General features: G+C 39.0%; 1 pseudogene; it reads left to right on the top strand.

Moving 5' to 3' along the window:
- The first annotated feature begins 2156 nt into the window (after window positions 1-2156).
- LOC119062524 (ras GTPase-activating protein-binding protein 1-like) lies at window positions 2157-4640 on the top strand (annotated as a pseudogene).
- The last annotated feature ends 11358 nt before the right edge of the window (window positions 4641-15998 follow it).

Here is a 15998-nt window from a genome sequence, read left to right as displayed (position 1 = left end):
TTGGTGTAGCTTTTCCAACTCCTCTTTCTTTATACCCTCATTTTCTCTCTTGCACACACAAACACACAGCACATAACACAGCCAATGTTACTGTAAAAATTCACCAGATTAAATCTGGCTTTTGTTTCCTATAAAATATTATTGGAGAAGGATGAGGAAGTAATGTACGACTTCCCTAATCAGAGGATACTGTTAAAAGTTGGAAGGCTTCTCAGACCAGGGCTCCGGTGCCAGGAAGGTAAGTCTTTGTAACTTCTGACTGTGAGACCCAGTGGGTATTGAGGCTTTGGAAAACAGAAATTTCTGATATTCATGAAAGTTCCTCATAAAGGGCCATGCACAGACTTACTGAGACTTATTTGCTCTGAGCTCAAGCTCAAGGGCAGCAGCTTGAAAGGCACCAGAGACATATGGGGAGGAACTGGTTTGTGGGGCATCAGGGTGAGAAGTGGAGCAGGGGTGGATTTCTTCCAGACAGAAGGGCTGGCAGGAGCCAATGTTCCTTTTCTGAGTCCTCCCCCAACAGAGCCACAGAGTTAGCAGGCAGGCTCCGTACCAGAGACTCTACAACCTGGTTCACACTGTTTGCCCCACCCTGGTGATTCCAAGAGACCCTGCCCACCCAACTTAGAGGACAACCCAAGCTGTTTCCAGGCTTTTCCATATGAATGGCTTGGCTTGGCTCATGCTTAAGTTTTTCCTAAAGTTTATCCAACAAAAGGCATCTGGCTTCAGTGAGTACAATGCCTCTCACTAAGTTGCCACAGGCTGAGCACTAGCAGCAGCTGACCTTGATTCACAGCTTGGCTTCACCTGGGCACCTCCAGCTCAGTAGAAGTAGCAGCAATTCACAGATTTCTCTGTAGTTTATGTTGTGTGACTCTAGACAGAACACAGGCAGTGGCTGATATTGGACATGTGAAGAGCAATCAAGTTTAAATTACAATAGGAGGCTGTACACAGCCCACACAATGGGTGCACCTTGACTACTCAGCTAGAGTAATAGGGGAGGCTGTGCCACTGGGTCCTATAGGACACCTGTGATATTAGGCCACTCTAATATCACAGATGGGAGATGTGGCAGCTCTACCTAATACACACAGAAAAAAAATCAGGGAAGCTGACAAATGAGGAGACAAAGAAACATGACCCAAATGAAAGAACAGAACTTTGGAAAAATAAAACCCTAAACAAAATAGAATCAAGCAAGCTATCAGATGTAGAGTTCAAATCTCTGGTTATAGGGATGCTCAGTGAACTTAGAGGAAGAGCAGATGAACTCAGAGAGAACTTCAACAGCATAAAAAGAAGACATTGAAACCATAAAACAGAACCAGTTTCAAACACAGGATACACTAACTAAAATGAAGAACAATTTACATGGAATCAAGAGTGTACAGAATGAAGCCAAGAACCAAATCAGCTATTTGGAATATAAGGAAGGAATAAAAAGCAATTGAAACAGCAAGAAGGAAAAAGGAACTAAAAAAATGAGGATAGCATAAGGATCTTCTGGGACAACTTTAAACGTACCAACATTCACATCACAGGGGTGCTGGAAGGAGAAGAGAGAAAGCAAGAAATTAGAAACTTATTTGAAAAAAATAATGAAAGAAAACATTTCTAATTGTTGAAAGAAATAGACTTATGAATCCAGGAAGTACAGACAGTCACAAACAAGATGAACTCAAAGAGGTCTTCCCCATGACACATCATAATTTAAATGCCAAAAGTTAAAGACAAAGAGAGAATATTAAAAGCAGCAAGAGAAAAGTAGTTAGTTACTACAAGGGAGCCCCATCAAACTTTCAGTTGATTTCTCAAAGCAAATTTTGCAGCCTAGAAGGGACTGGCAAAAAATATTCAAAGATATGAAAATGGGGACTACAACCAAGATTGCTGTACCCAGCAAAGCTATCATTTAAAATGGAAGGACTGATAAATGAGCTTGCCAGGTAAGAAATAACTGAAGGAGTACATCACCACCAAATCAGGTTTATATGAAATATTAAAGGCTCCTGAAGAAGAAGAAGAAGAAGAAGAAGAAGAAGAAGAAGAAGAAGAAGAAGAAGAGACATATGAATAACAAATACATATCTTTAAACAACCAAGCTCTCCCACTCTCCTGTGCATGTTGAATAGACTAAAACACTGTTATGGAGAAACCTAGACCCCTGCTGATAGGGCAGGAACGTGTGAGACAGTATTACACATTACTGAGCCAGGCCCCAGACATGTTCCACAGATTTTATGGCAAGAACTCTTCTTATGTTCATGGGGGATTGGATTAAAATGGAAAACCAGCAGATGAGATCTCTGAACAGAAAGAAATCTGTAGCAAAGTGAGGTCACAGACCTTTACCAATTGTCACACTAAGATTTTCCATGTTGATGTTTATATTGCTCTGAATGCTGGTGTGCTGGTCCAGGTGATAGGGTTGCTGTCTGATAACAAGTAGGCTTTGAGAAGATTCATGCAGACATTTGTCCTTGCTCCTGAGGGCTTTGTTGGAAATAACTTATACATTCGCAATGATACCTTCAGATACCAAGATGAGGTCTTTGGTGGCTTTGTCACTGAGCCTCAGGAGGAATCTGATGTAGAAGTAGAGGAACGTAAAGAAAGACAGCAGACACATGAGATGGTACCTGATGATTCTGGAACTTTCTATGATCAGACTGTCAGCAAAGACTTGAAAAACATTTAAAGGAACCTGTTGCTGAAGCAGAGCCTGACCCTGTACTGACCCGATGTCTCCAGCACCTATAGACATAACTCAGATGATGCAGGAAGACTTGAGACATTTTCCTGGGCATCTGTGACCAGTAAGAACTTTTCACCTAGTGGAGCTCTTCAAGTTACTGGGATACCCCCTCATTGTTAATGCATGAACTTCCCAGCCTTGCTCAGAGTCTAACCCTGAATTTGAGATTCATCCACAGAGGTTTCAGAGGGATCAGAGAGTGTGTGAACACCATTAAAATCCCAGAGGAGAACACTGGCAGGAAAATCTCAGATATTTCACACAGCAACATTTTTACTGATTTGTCCCCTAAAGCAAGGGACATAAAGAAAAGACTAAACAAATGGGATCTCATCAAAATAAAAAGCTTCTGCACGGCTAAAGAAAGCAATATTAAGATAAAAAGAGAACCAACTCTATGGGAAAAAATATTTGCCAATGATACCTCAGACAAAGGTTTAATCTCCAAAATATACAAAGAACTTACATGACTCCACTCTAAGAAGACAAGAAACCCAATTAAAAAATGGGAAAAGGACTTGAACAAACACTTCTCCAAGGAGGACATGCAGAGGATCCAGAGACACATGAAAAGATGCTCAATATCACTAGCTATCAGAGGGATGCAAATTAAAACCACAATGAGATACCACTTTACACTGGTCAGAATGGCCATCATAAACAAAGCAACAAACAACAAGTGTTGGAGAGGTTGTGGGGGAAAGGAGACCCTAATCCATTGTTGGTGAGATTGCAGACTGGTACAACCTCTGTGGAAAACAGTATGGAATTTTCTAAAAAAAACTAAAAATGGACCTGCCTTTTGACCCAGCAATTCCACTGTTAGGAGTACATCCTAAACCCTGAAACACCAATCCAAAAGAACCTATGCATCCCAATATTCATAGCAGCACCATTTACAATAGCCAAGTGTTGGAAGCAACCTAGGTGCCCATCAGTAAATGAATGGATCCAACAAACTATGGTACATTTACACAATGGAATTCTATGCGGCAGAAAGAAAGAAGGAGCTCCTACCCTTTACAACAGCATGGATGAAACTGGAAAGCATTATGCTGAGTGAAATAAGCCAGGCAGTGAAAGACAAATACCATATGATCTCACCTTTAACAGGAATCTAAACAACAAAACAAACAAGCAAGCAAAATATGACCAAAGACACCGAAATACAGAACAGGCTGACAGGGACCAGAGGGGAGAGGGGAGAGAATTTCAGGGGAAAAGGGTAAGGATTCACAGGAACAAGTATAAAGGACACATGGAGAAAAACTAAGGCAGAGTGGGGGGAATGGGAGGGAGATGGGGAGCACTGGGGGGGTGGGCTACGATGGCAGTATGAGACAGAATACTGTACTCAAACAATAATTAAATAAATTAATTAAAAAAAAAGAGTGTCTGAACAACGTATAAATATTTCTCACCAGAGGGGACTTAGACTAATCCGTGAGGCTGGTGAGGAAGGTTATGTGAACCACCTGAAGAACTGTGACACCCTGAAGTCACCAACTCTTCACTGGCAATCAGCCTCATGAAGTGGATAAATCAGAGCTTAAAGATTTCTTTCAAAATTATGGGAATGTGTTTAAACTGTGCATCAGTAGTGGTGTAAAATTACCCAATTTTGGATTCATTGTGTTTGGTGATTCTGAGCCTGCTCAAAAGTTGTTAGGAGCAAGCCCATCGTGTTCAGAGGTGAGGTCCGAGTGAATGTGGAAGAGAAGACTCAAGCTGCCTGGGAAAGGGCCATGAGATAACTGCCTGTGGGACCCCAGAGGCCCTCGAGGTGGCCTGGCTGGTGGAATGAGAGGCTCTGCCTGTGGAGGTGTGATGCTGAAACCATGATTTGGGGTGGGAAGGGGAATTTCTCCAAGGTAGTGAATTGTTCTCCACTGACCCTCACTGCAGCAGTACAAACTCCTGCTCCTGCAAATGGTAAACTTCTTCATCCACTCTTTGGAATCTTGCAGTATGACCCTGGCTCTTAGAAACTGCTTAAGTTTGTCCAATTTTACTTTTTGTGTTAATGGTGTGTGTTCCCTTCCCTCCCCTCCCCTCTTTTCACCTTGTGGTCCTTTACTTCCAATTTTATGAAATAATACTTTAGAAAATAATATATTTTAAGCAAAGAAAAAAGACTGAATTTCCTTGCTTTACTTTGCATAAACTGATTTTTAAAAAAATAGTCATTTCCCCAAAGTAATGTGTCATGCTTATTACTGACATTTGGTATGTTTTATTTGTTGGGATATTTCTTATTTTCTACATGTTTGAAAGCCTTTGAGAAATATGAGATATGATAAACATTTTGAAGACAGGTAAAACCCAAATTGTTTCTTCTTTGAAGAGTCATGACTACTTTGGTGTGGAGAAACTGCCTTTGGAAAAATGGACATTTTAGATTCCCAATGGAATGGTTAACAGGTATTAGTGAAAGTTTTTTCTTTCATATATGATCACAAAACAATTCTGAAATCCACTGTTTTTACCTTGAAATTTAAATAGAGAGATAGGATTTAAATATCTACAATACTACTGGTATGCTTTCTTGGATTGTTAGGATTTTTGAAGTAGAGTTCTTTTTCATGTTTAATTTGTATTTCTAAAACCAAACAAAAAAAAACAACCAAAACCACAATCACAATCTGAAAACACAAAACCAGAAAAAAACATCGTGCCTTCTATTTCTCTTTGATTCCAGCCTTTGCAATTGTTTAAAGAAAAATTACTTTAAAAAGTCTAGATTTATTTTTTCAGGTTCAGAGTATGTTGGGAGTTGTAGATTCCCTCTTTTCAACTTGTATGTCTTCTGTTCATTTGTTTTGCCTCATTCTGAAAGTGAGTCTCAAACTGGCATACCTTTAAGGACAGAGGTACTTCGACTGAAATAGTTTGCATTTTATTTCAGTATTTTCAGAATTGTAATCAGCCCATAAGAAGAAATTTGATTTTAATATTGGACATTGTGGATGTGCTTGAAGATGCTATTCTTTTAGCTTAAATCAGATCCATATGGTAAAATTTCTTTTAGTTAATAATTCTGTTTTATCAATGGGCACACAGTAGGTGCTTCTTGAAAATGGCCAATTTTTATTAATGTATTTCTGGAAGAAAATGAAAAAAAAAACCAATTGAATCTGAAAAAACAAGTTAAGCAAAAGCAGAAGAGAAACTGAATCATAGATACAGAGGACATTTCGATGGTTGCCAGATGGGAGAAGGATGGGTGGTTGGACAAAAAAGTGAAGGGATTAAGAAGTACAAATTTGTAGTTACAGAATAGTTATGGGGATGTAAAGTACAAGCACGGGACATAGAGTAGCTAAAGAATACATATGCATGATGCATGGCCATGGATAATGGTGTTGAGATTGCCGGAGGGAGTGGGGGGGTGTGGGCTGGGTGGAGACGGGTGAAGGAAGAAAAATTGGGACAACTGTAATAGCACAATCAATAAAATATAATTAAAAAATAAATCAAATTCACTATCACTGTGCCCTTTCTAGAATTGCTGGAATTTTATGTGAGTGGATATTACGTATTGTTTTTTTGGTCTGTGTTCTTGCACTTAGCATAATATTACTTTGAGATCCATGTATATCATTTGTTGTATCAATGGTTTATTACTTTCTAGTGCTGAGTAGTTAGTATTTGAATATACCACAGTTTGTTTTTCCAATTTATAAGATGTATTTGTCAAAGAATGCTGGAAAATATAAAATTAACCAAAACATGCATGGAACATCTACAACAAAATCCCAGAAATAAATTCTGTTATATCCAAGACTGTGATATGTGATTAAAATGGAGAGTGTAAGTCTCTTTTCAAGACAATGCTTTAAAGTGAACTTTGTGAAAAGTGGCTATACTTTTGAAAAACATCCCAGAAACAGAATTGGTGTTAAAGGCCACTGGGCAAATGCATATAGATTTCAATGTTGCTAAGAAACCTTTCAGAGACATATCTGTATCTCAGCTATTGGCGGTCATCTCCCCCGTTTTTTGTTCTGGGGGGAAGGTTCTAAATTTTTGTGGTAAATATCCTCTATTCTTCCTTGGGACTTTAATCTATCATGTACTGCTTTAATTATTCATATCTTTAATTTTGTTCTCACCATTTCAATTCCTTCAGTCTATAAACATTCTTAGAACTTACCTATAATTAAAGTTTTTTAATCTTGGTTTTCTTGTCTCATTGGGATGCTATTCTATTTATTCTCTATTTCACCAACAAATTATTTGCTTCCAGTACCTGACTACCCATTCACTCTTTCCTGTTTGTAATTGGGTTTCTCATGTATGTCTGTCTTAGTCTGTTGGGCTGGTGTAACAAAAGTGCCATAGCCTGAGTGATTAAAAAAGGAGCATTTATTTCTCACAGTTCTAGAGGCTGGAAAACCCAAGATCAAGGTGGCATATTTGGTATCCGGTAAGAACTTTCTTCCTGTATCTTTACATGGCAGAGAGGAGAGAGAGAGAGAGAGAAAGCAGAGAGAGAGAGAGATCCTATGTCTTCTCCACTTTTACAAACGCATTAATCTCATCATGAGGGCTCCATCTTCCTGATCTAATCTAACCTGATTACTCCCCCCCCACACACAAATCTGAACACCTGGAGGTTTAAGATTTTATCATATGAATTGGGGTGGTGGAGGACACAAACGTTTAGTTCCTAACTCCTATCTATGGAACCTGTTCCCTTAAAGGTCACCAGTTACGTCATAATGGTTAGTGAGGAAAGCCTTTTCTCTTTTTCATAACAACCTTATTGAGGTGCAATTATCATATAATAAACAACATGTTTTTTTATCCTTACCTGAGGACATGTTTATTGATTTCAGAGAGAGGGAAACATTGATGTGAGAGAGACACATTGATTAGTTGCCTCTCGCATGCACCCCAACTGAGTACAGAACCTGCAACCCAAGCATGTTCCATATTCTCTAAGTGGGAATTGAACTGGTGACCTTTCAGTGTAGAAGAGGATGCTTCAACCAAGTAAACAACACTGTCCAGGGACATGATCTTTTATTTTATTTTTTATTATTGTTCAAGTACAGTTCTTTCTTTCCATTGTCATCTCACCATGCTGCCACCCCATTTATCCCTGCTTCCCACACTCCAACCTACCCCTTTTGGCTTTGTCCATGTGTTCTTCATACATATTCCTTGGCCCCTACACCCACCATTATCCCCTATTATCCCTCTACCCCCTGGTCTCGGGTTGCTGTCAATTTGTTCTGTATTTCAATGTTTCTGGTTGTATTTTGCTTGTTTGTTTGTTTTTTGGATTAGGTTCCATTTACAGGTGAGATCATTGTAGGTGAGATCATGTGGTATTTGTCTTTTACTGCCTGACTTATTTCACTCAGCATAATGGTTTCCAGTTCCATCCATACTGTTGCATAGGATAGGAGCTCCTTCTTTCTTTTGGTTGCATGGTATTTCATTGTGTAAATGTATCAGTGTTTTGATCCATTCATTTATTGATGTGCACTCTTTCTAGCACTTGCCTATTGTAAATAATGCTGCTATAAAGTTTAGGGTTCATAGGTTCTTCTGAATTGGTGTTTCAGGATCCTTAGGGTATAATCCCAACAGTGGTATTGCTGGGTCAAAAGGCAGTTCCATTTTTAGTTTTTTGAGAAAATTCCACACTATTTTCCAAAGTGTTTGTACCAGTCTGCATTCCTACCAACAGTGCACTTGGGTTCCCTTTTCTCCACATCCTCTCCAACACTTGTTGTTTGTTGATTTGTTTATGTTGTTCATTCTCACTGGGGTGAAGTTGTATCTCATTGTGGTTTTAATTTGTGTGTTGCTGATTGCTAGCAATACCGAGCATCTTTTCATATGTCTCTGGTCCCTCTGTAGAGACCTGATCTTTTTCAGGAAGATTATTTGTCAGTGATATGCAGCACAGATGAGAAATAAGAAATCCTGGAGTGTTGAAGCCAAAGCAAGGAGTCTGTGGAAGCATTAGGAGCATGAGTGGTAAGGCCAAAGGCAATGAGAATGGGCAGGTAATGAAAGCTATTAGAGAGTTCAAAATTTCAAAGGAAGAAATAATAGGGTATTAAATTTTCTTAATCAAAATTTAATGAAAGCAATCTCTCTTTTTCCCAGCCTGCTTTTCAGGAGACAATTTTACAATTTTTATCTGAACAGTGAATAGGAGAATAGTATTCCAGACCTGGTTCAAACTCAAGCTCTCTGTGTGACCTTCCTTACATAAGCCATATAACCTGGAAAGCCTGCTTTTCTCTCCTGTAAAATGAATGTCCTACAGCAGCTAGACTGTAATCAAAAACTTCTTCCAGTTCCAGATTTCTCAGATTATGGGAATTGAATATCTTGAATTTCATCCCTAGTTAGACCTGAGATGACAGACAAACTCAGGTGGAAATGGAAGGAATAAGTGAATTGTATGGAGTAACTACTCACAGAGGCCCCTGGTGAGGTACTTAACCACAGTCTAGATTAGAAATCCTCTCTGACACTGTGCTTTCCGCTAATGATGAAGGGAGCTATGCACAAAGGAATTGGGTTGTAGGTAGTAATTTGCTTTTGCTCTGTTGGGTCAAATGGCACTCAAGAGGTTAGGTGCTTGTAACTGAAACACACATAAAGTTCAGGGAAGGAAGAAGCCTAGAGTTGGGTACTTTTGACAAATTACAGGTCAGTAGAGACTGCCTATTAAGATGGCCCAGGGGAAAACTGAACTTTTAAATTAATCTCCTGTGTTCCTCTGGCCCATGCCAACATCTCACACAAGACCAGAGGATACCTCTAGCCCTTCATTATAACTGTTGCTCTCACTGATTACTCTCTGGCCTCTAAATGCTTCTCGGTGGTAAGAATAGCAGTTAACAAATGGAGTTAGGTTCCCCAGTGGACTTGATTAAAACTGTTGTGGTTGTAAGACAATTAACTTATGTAAGACAATTAATGTGGCAACGAACCAAGCTGTGCATACAGAACACATCCAGGTGGCGAACGGAGAGAGAATTGCAAAGTCTAGTCAAACTCCAGAGAACTGTTTAGCATTTAAAGGTGAATTCTGGGCGAATAAAGAAAAAACAAAAAACTCAGAGTTATGGCTTTGATTTCAGAGCCCTGTCAGGTTAGTTATTTAAAAATACATGTTTCATCCATTCGTCCAAAGTTTTGTCTTTGAAATGACAGTTACTACTAAAAGATAAAGAGTAGGAGGTAGAGGTCTGGAGATAGAAACTTATGGAATGCCCAGGTAAAGGGAGAAAAGTCAGAAAAGAAGAATGAAAGGAGTAGTTTAAGAAGTTTTAAAATTAGTCTTGGGAAGAATTCTTAAAGTTCTTAGCATTGTCCTCTTGTAATTGTAAGGTGGGTAGTGTTCCCTCCTGTTCTGTGTTTGGAAGTTTGTGTAGGACTGAGGTTCATTCTTTAGGCATTCAGTACCATTTACCAGTAAAGACATCTGGGCCTGGGCTTTTCTGAGTGAGAGTCAAAAACTATTTTTCAACTAAAGTTTACACTCAACTATTTTATTTTATAAAAGAATTATTTATTTATTTATCTATTTATATTATTTCATTGAATATTCTATTACAGTTGTCCCATTTTTCACCCTTTATTTCCCTCCACCTTGTACACCCCCTCCCACTCACATCCCCCCTTTAGTTCATGTGCATGTGTCACAAATTCTTTAGCTTCTACATTTCCCATACTACTTTTGCCCTCCCCCTGTCTATTTTCTACCTGCCATCTATGCTACTTATTCTCTGTACCTTTCCCCCTCTCCTCCTCCCACTCCCCTGTTGCTAACCCTCAGTGTGATATCCATTGCTGTGGTTCTGTTCCTGTCCAGGTTGGTTGCTTAGTTTGCTTTTGTTTTAGGTGTGATTGTTAATAACTTTGAGCTTGCTGTCCTTTCACTGTTCATATTTTTAATCTTCTTCTTCTTAGATAAGTTTCTTTAACATTTCATAGAATTAGAGCTAGGTGATGATGAACTCCTTGAACTTGAACTTATCTGAGAAGTGCTTTATGTGCCCTTCCATTCTAAATGAAAGCTTTGCAGGATAAAGCAATCTTGGATGTAGGTCCTTGCCTTTCATGACTTGGAATACTTCTTTCTAGCCCCTTCTTGCTTGCAAGGTCTCTTTTGAGAAATCAGCTGACAGTCTGATGGGCACTCATTTGTAGGTGACTGTCCCCTTAGCTCTTGCTGCTTCTAGAATTCTCTCCTTCATTTTAATCTTGGCTAATGTAATGATGATGTGCCTTGGTGTGTTTCTCCTTGGATCTAACTTCTTAGGGACTCTCTGAGCTTCCTGGAAGTCTATTTCCTTTGCCAGATTGGGGAAGTTCTCCTTTATTATTTGTTCAAATAAGTTTTCCACTTGTTGCTATTCCTCTTCCCCTTCTGGTACCTCTATAATTCAGATGTTGGAATGCTTAAAGATGTCCTGGAGGTTCCTAAGCCTCTCCTCATTTTTTTGAATTCTTGTTTCTTCATTGTTTTCTGTTTGGTTGTTTCTTCCTTCTGGTCCACTCCATTGTTTGGAGTCTCAGTTTTCTTCCCATCACTATTGGTTCCCTGTGCATTTTGCTTCATTTCACTTAGTGTAGCCTTCATTTTTTCATATAATTTGTGGCCAAACTCAACTAGTTCTGTGAGCATCCTGATCATCAGTGTTTTGAACTGTGCATCTGATAGGTTGGCTATCTCTTGGTTGCTTAGATGTATTGGCTCTGGGGCTTTGATCTGTTGTTCTATTTGAGCCAGTGTTTTTTTTGGGGGGGGAGTCTGGTCACACCTGTTATGTAATAAGGGGTGGAGTCTTAGGTGTTCAGCAGGGCAGAACAACCTAGTGGCTGGCTCGTTCACTGTATGTGGGGGCAGCGTCAGACAGGGAATGATGGCACTTGCTCTGTTCTGTCTTGGATTTCAGTCCTTTTCCTCTCTTCCCACAAGCAAATTGGGCCCTTCTGGTGCTGGTTCCTGGGTGGGTGGGCTTGTGTACATTCTAGAACCCTGTGGGTCTCTCCAATGAACTTTCCTGTGAAGCTGGGAGTCTCTCCTGGCACCTCAACCTCAAAAGTGTTTTCAATCAGTGCATTTAGGCTTTATTTCCTGGGAGCCCTGGGTTGCGCAGTCTGTCTCGATGCCCTTTTAAATCTGCTTTATTAGCATGCAAATGTGTGACCATGGTCAACCAGCTCCCTTGTGTGCATTACTAGGCCTGCTCATTGCCACCCCATGCCTGGGGTCTGCCAGGCACCGCCTGTGTGCCTGGTCCGCCAGTCACCACTTTTTCCTGCTATGACCCCTCTCCGCCACCTACTCTGCCCCTCTTATCAGTCTGGATGAATGGTTGTTGGGCAGTTTAATTTTCTGTCAGTATGGTTGGTTTTTTGTTTATAAATTTTTGTTGTCCTTAATTTTGGTTGTTTGAGGAGGCATAGTGTGTCTGCCTATGCCTCCATCTTGGATGGAAATCTCAATATTATTTTATATTAGTTTTAGGTGCATGGCATGGTGGTTAAGACAATCACATACTTTACAAAGTTGCCCCCTCCCAGATACTTCCAGTACCACCTGGAGCCAGACATAATTATTACAATATTGGTGACTATATTGCCTATGGTGTGTTCACATCCCTATGACTGTTTTGTGAGTATGAATTTGTACTTCTCAATCCCTTCACCTTTTTCACCTAGCCCTTGATTCCCGCCTCTCTGGCCACCATTAGTCTGATGTCTGTGTCTATTTTTCATTCTTTGAGTCTGTTTCTATTTTCTTTTGTTGCTTTTTAGATTCCACATATAAGTGAAATCATAAGTCACTCTGTGTGACTTATTTCACTTAACATAATCCCTCTAGCTTCATTCATACTGTCACAAATGGTAACATTTCATTCTTTTTTATGCTCAAGTAATATTTCATTATATATATGTACCACAGCTTTTTTTTTTTTACCTACTCTATTGAGATACACTTAGGTTGTTTCCATTTCTTGTCTTATGTAAAGAATGCTGCAATGAACATAGGGTAGATATAGATACATTCATTCAAATTAGTGTTTTGGGTTTCTTAGAACAAATACCCTGAAGTGAAATTGCTGGGTCATAAGGCAATTCCAGTTTTAATTGTTTGAGGTATCTCCATACTCTTTTTTACAGTGGCCACACCAATCTGCATTCCCACCAACACTGCCTGAAGGTTCCCTTTTCTTCACACCCTCACCAACACTTGCTGTTTGTTGATTTATTGATGATAACTGTTCACCATGAATGATGAGTGTGAGGTGATATCTTATTGTGGTTTTAATTTACATCTCTCTAATGGTTAGTGATGTTGAGCATCTTTTCTTGGCACAGCAGGGCCACAGGAGGTCTGGTGGGTGAGTACAGCGAATATCTGCAGGCCAGTGTGGAAGAAAGTGCTCAACCCAGAAAAGGTGGTGGTGTCTGTGGGTGGTGTAGGAGAGGGGCTGAGCACAGGGACAGGGACAGGGACAATGGTGGTTATGCCTTTAGCCTACTCCCTAAAGCCACACAACCTAATCTTTCCCTGTATGAATGCCATTTGCTCTGACCCATCAACTCTCTGCTGGAGCCCATGGTGATTGCCTACAAATGGGATTTTGTGCATTGACCTTTTGAGAGGGTGCCTTAGTTTCTAGGAAACTGCTGTCTCTCCCTGGTGGATGAAATTCCCCCCTGATTTGTATAACCAGATGTTAGATGGGCTCCTCTTCTTGGCTCTGGTTCTCCAGGCAAGGGTCCCCACATGGGGCCGAGACCCATCACTCGTCAGGGGGATCTTTGCAGCCGACACATCCATCCCAGTTCTCAACTGCCACATGTGGGTGTGGGGCCACCCCTTTCACATCTCCACCCTTCCTACTATCCTCAACATGGCTTCTTCTCTCTGTCCTATTCATCTAGTCCTCAGTAGGTTATTCAGGTAGATTGTTCTATAATTTAATTACAATTCTGATTTGGTTCTAGGAGGAGATGAGTGTAACTTCTACCTACTCTGCCACCATATTCGATTGTTTGTGAGATATTTTAAAAATTACTAACTTAATCTTTTTATTTGCTACAGGTCTATTCAGATTTTCTATTTCTTCTTGAATCAGTTATGATAGTTAATGTCTTTTTAATTCACTCATTAATGTTTTGTTAAATTCATTTTCTTATATATCTGTTAATAAAACATAAATCATACATCATTGTCACCTTTAACATTTCTAAATAAGTCTTCATGGTTCTGAAGAAGAACAGGCAATCTTGACAGGATTCTCCCATCTGCTGGTGAACTTTATGCTGCTGCTTTTTAACATGAAATTGCACGTGGGAAGCTATGCTGTTAGTGCATAGATTTCCAACGTGCTAAATATGGTTTATGTGCCAGTTTTAATGTATTTTTGAACCAATATTACAATGAATTTGGCAGGAAAATCTAGTCTCTGAAATGCAATGTATCTTTATTATAAAGGCAATATAATTAAGATTTTTTTCTAACATACTGTGTGATATAAGAAAATAGTTTATCTTATATGTAACCATGGTGTAGCATGGCTTGTGCACACACATATGTACAAAATGATAAAAAGAAACACTTGTGTTAGAAAAAAGATGAATCATATTAATTTATAATTTTTAAAAAATATCAATTTTAATTGGTATTTTAATTGATTAAAGAATAAAATACAACTGTATAATTGGTTATGGTATTCCCTTTATAATTCTTTTTATTCTTTAAGGTTTGTAGAAATGCTCTCATTCCTGATTTTAATAAGTTTAATGTTCTCTCTTTTCTGTTGCTCAATATGCTAAAGGTATGTCACTTTTGTTGATATTTTCAAAGAACCAATTTTGGATTCATTTTTTATTCTTTATTTTTTTTCTCAGTCCACTGAGCAACACTAGCCAGGGCTCACTTGTTTTTCTTTATCTCAAGGTTGAAAAAGTATTTTATATTTTCTACTAAAATACTTAAAGCTTTGCTTTTCTAATTTAGTTGTTCAGTTTATTTTAAATAAAGTTGTTCAGTTTATTTAAAATAAATACACTGAAATTTATTTTCTGTGTGATGTGATATAAGTATCACCTTTTTTTTTTTTTACCAGTTAAGCAATTATTCCAGCATCATTTATTATCATTCATAGTTTGTCATTTCCCTACTGATTTGTAATGCCAGTGCTATCATATGTTACATTTCCATATTCATGTGGTCTGTTTCTGGACTCTGTTCTGTTCCATTTCTGGTTTGTATATTCTTGTGCCAATTCAACAGAGTTCTGATTAGTATGATCTTAGAGATAATCACGCTAACTTATGGGCACATCCCACACCTCATTTTTCAAAATAGCTGTGGGTATTCTTGGCTTCGTTCTAGCAAGTGATTTAAAAAAAAATTATATATATCTTATTGATTATACCATTACAGTTGTCCCATTTCCCCTCCTTCATTTCCCTTCACCCTGCACACCCCCTCCCCCTCATCCCCCCTTTAGTTCAGGTCACAAATTCTTTAGCTTCTACATTTCCCATACTATTCTTACCCTCTCACTATTTTCTACCTACCATCTATGCTACTTATTCTCTGTACCTTCTCCCCACTTCTCCTACTCCCACTCCCCTGTTGCTAACCCTCAGTGTGATATCCATTTCTGTGGCTCCCCTCCTAATCTAGCTGTTCCCTTAGTTTGCTTTTGTTTTAGGTGTGGTTGTTAATAACTGTGAGTTTGTTGTCCTTTCACTGTTCATATTTTTAATCTTCTTTTTCTTAGATAAGTCCCTTTAACATTTCATAGAATTAGGGCTATGTGGTGGTGAACTCCTTGAACTTGAACTTATCTGAGAAGCGCTTTATATGCCCTTCCATTCTAAATGAAAGCTTTGCAGGATAAAGCAATATTGGATGTAGGTCCTTGCCTTTCATGACTTGGAATACTTCTTTCTAGCCCCTTCTTGCTTGCAAGGTCTTTTTTGAGAAATCAGCTGACAGTCTGATGGGCACTCATTTGTAGGTGACTGTCCCCTTAGCTCTTGCTGCTTCTAGAATTCTCTTCTTCATTTTAATCTTGGGTAACTTAATGATGATGTGCCTTGGTGTGTTTCTCCTTGGATCCAACTTCTTAGGGACTCTCTGAGCTTCCTGGATTTCCTAGAAGTCTATTTCTTTTGCCAGATTGGGTAAATTCTCCTTTATTATTTGTTCAAATAAGTTTTCCACTCGTGGCT

Source organism: Artibeus jamaicensis, unplaced genomic scaffold (assembly GCF_021234435.1).
Source record: "Artibeus jamaicensis isolate MK-2021 breed Jamaican fruit bat unplaced genomic scaffold, CSHL_Jam_final scaffold_854, whole genome shotgun sequence".
Classification (NCBI taxonomy): Eukaryota; Metazoa; Chordata; class Mammalia; order Chiroptera; family Phyllostomidae; genus Artibeus; species Artibeus jamaicensis.
Note: the sequence above shows the minus strand (reverse complement) of the source record. Positions and strands in the feature narration are given on the sequence as shown.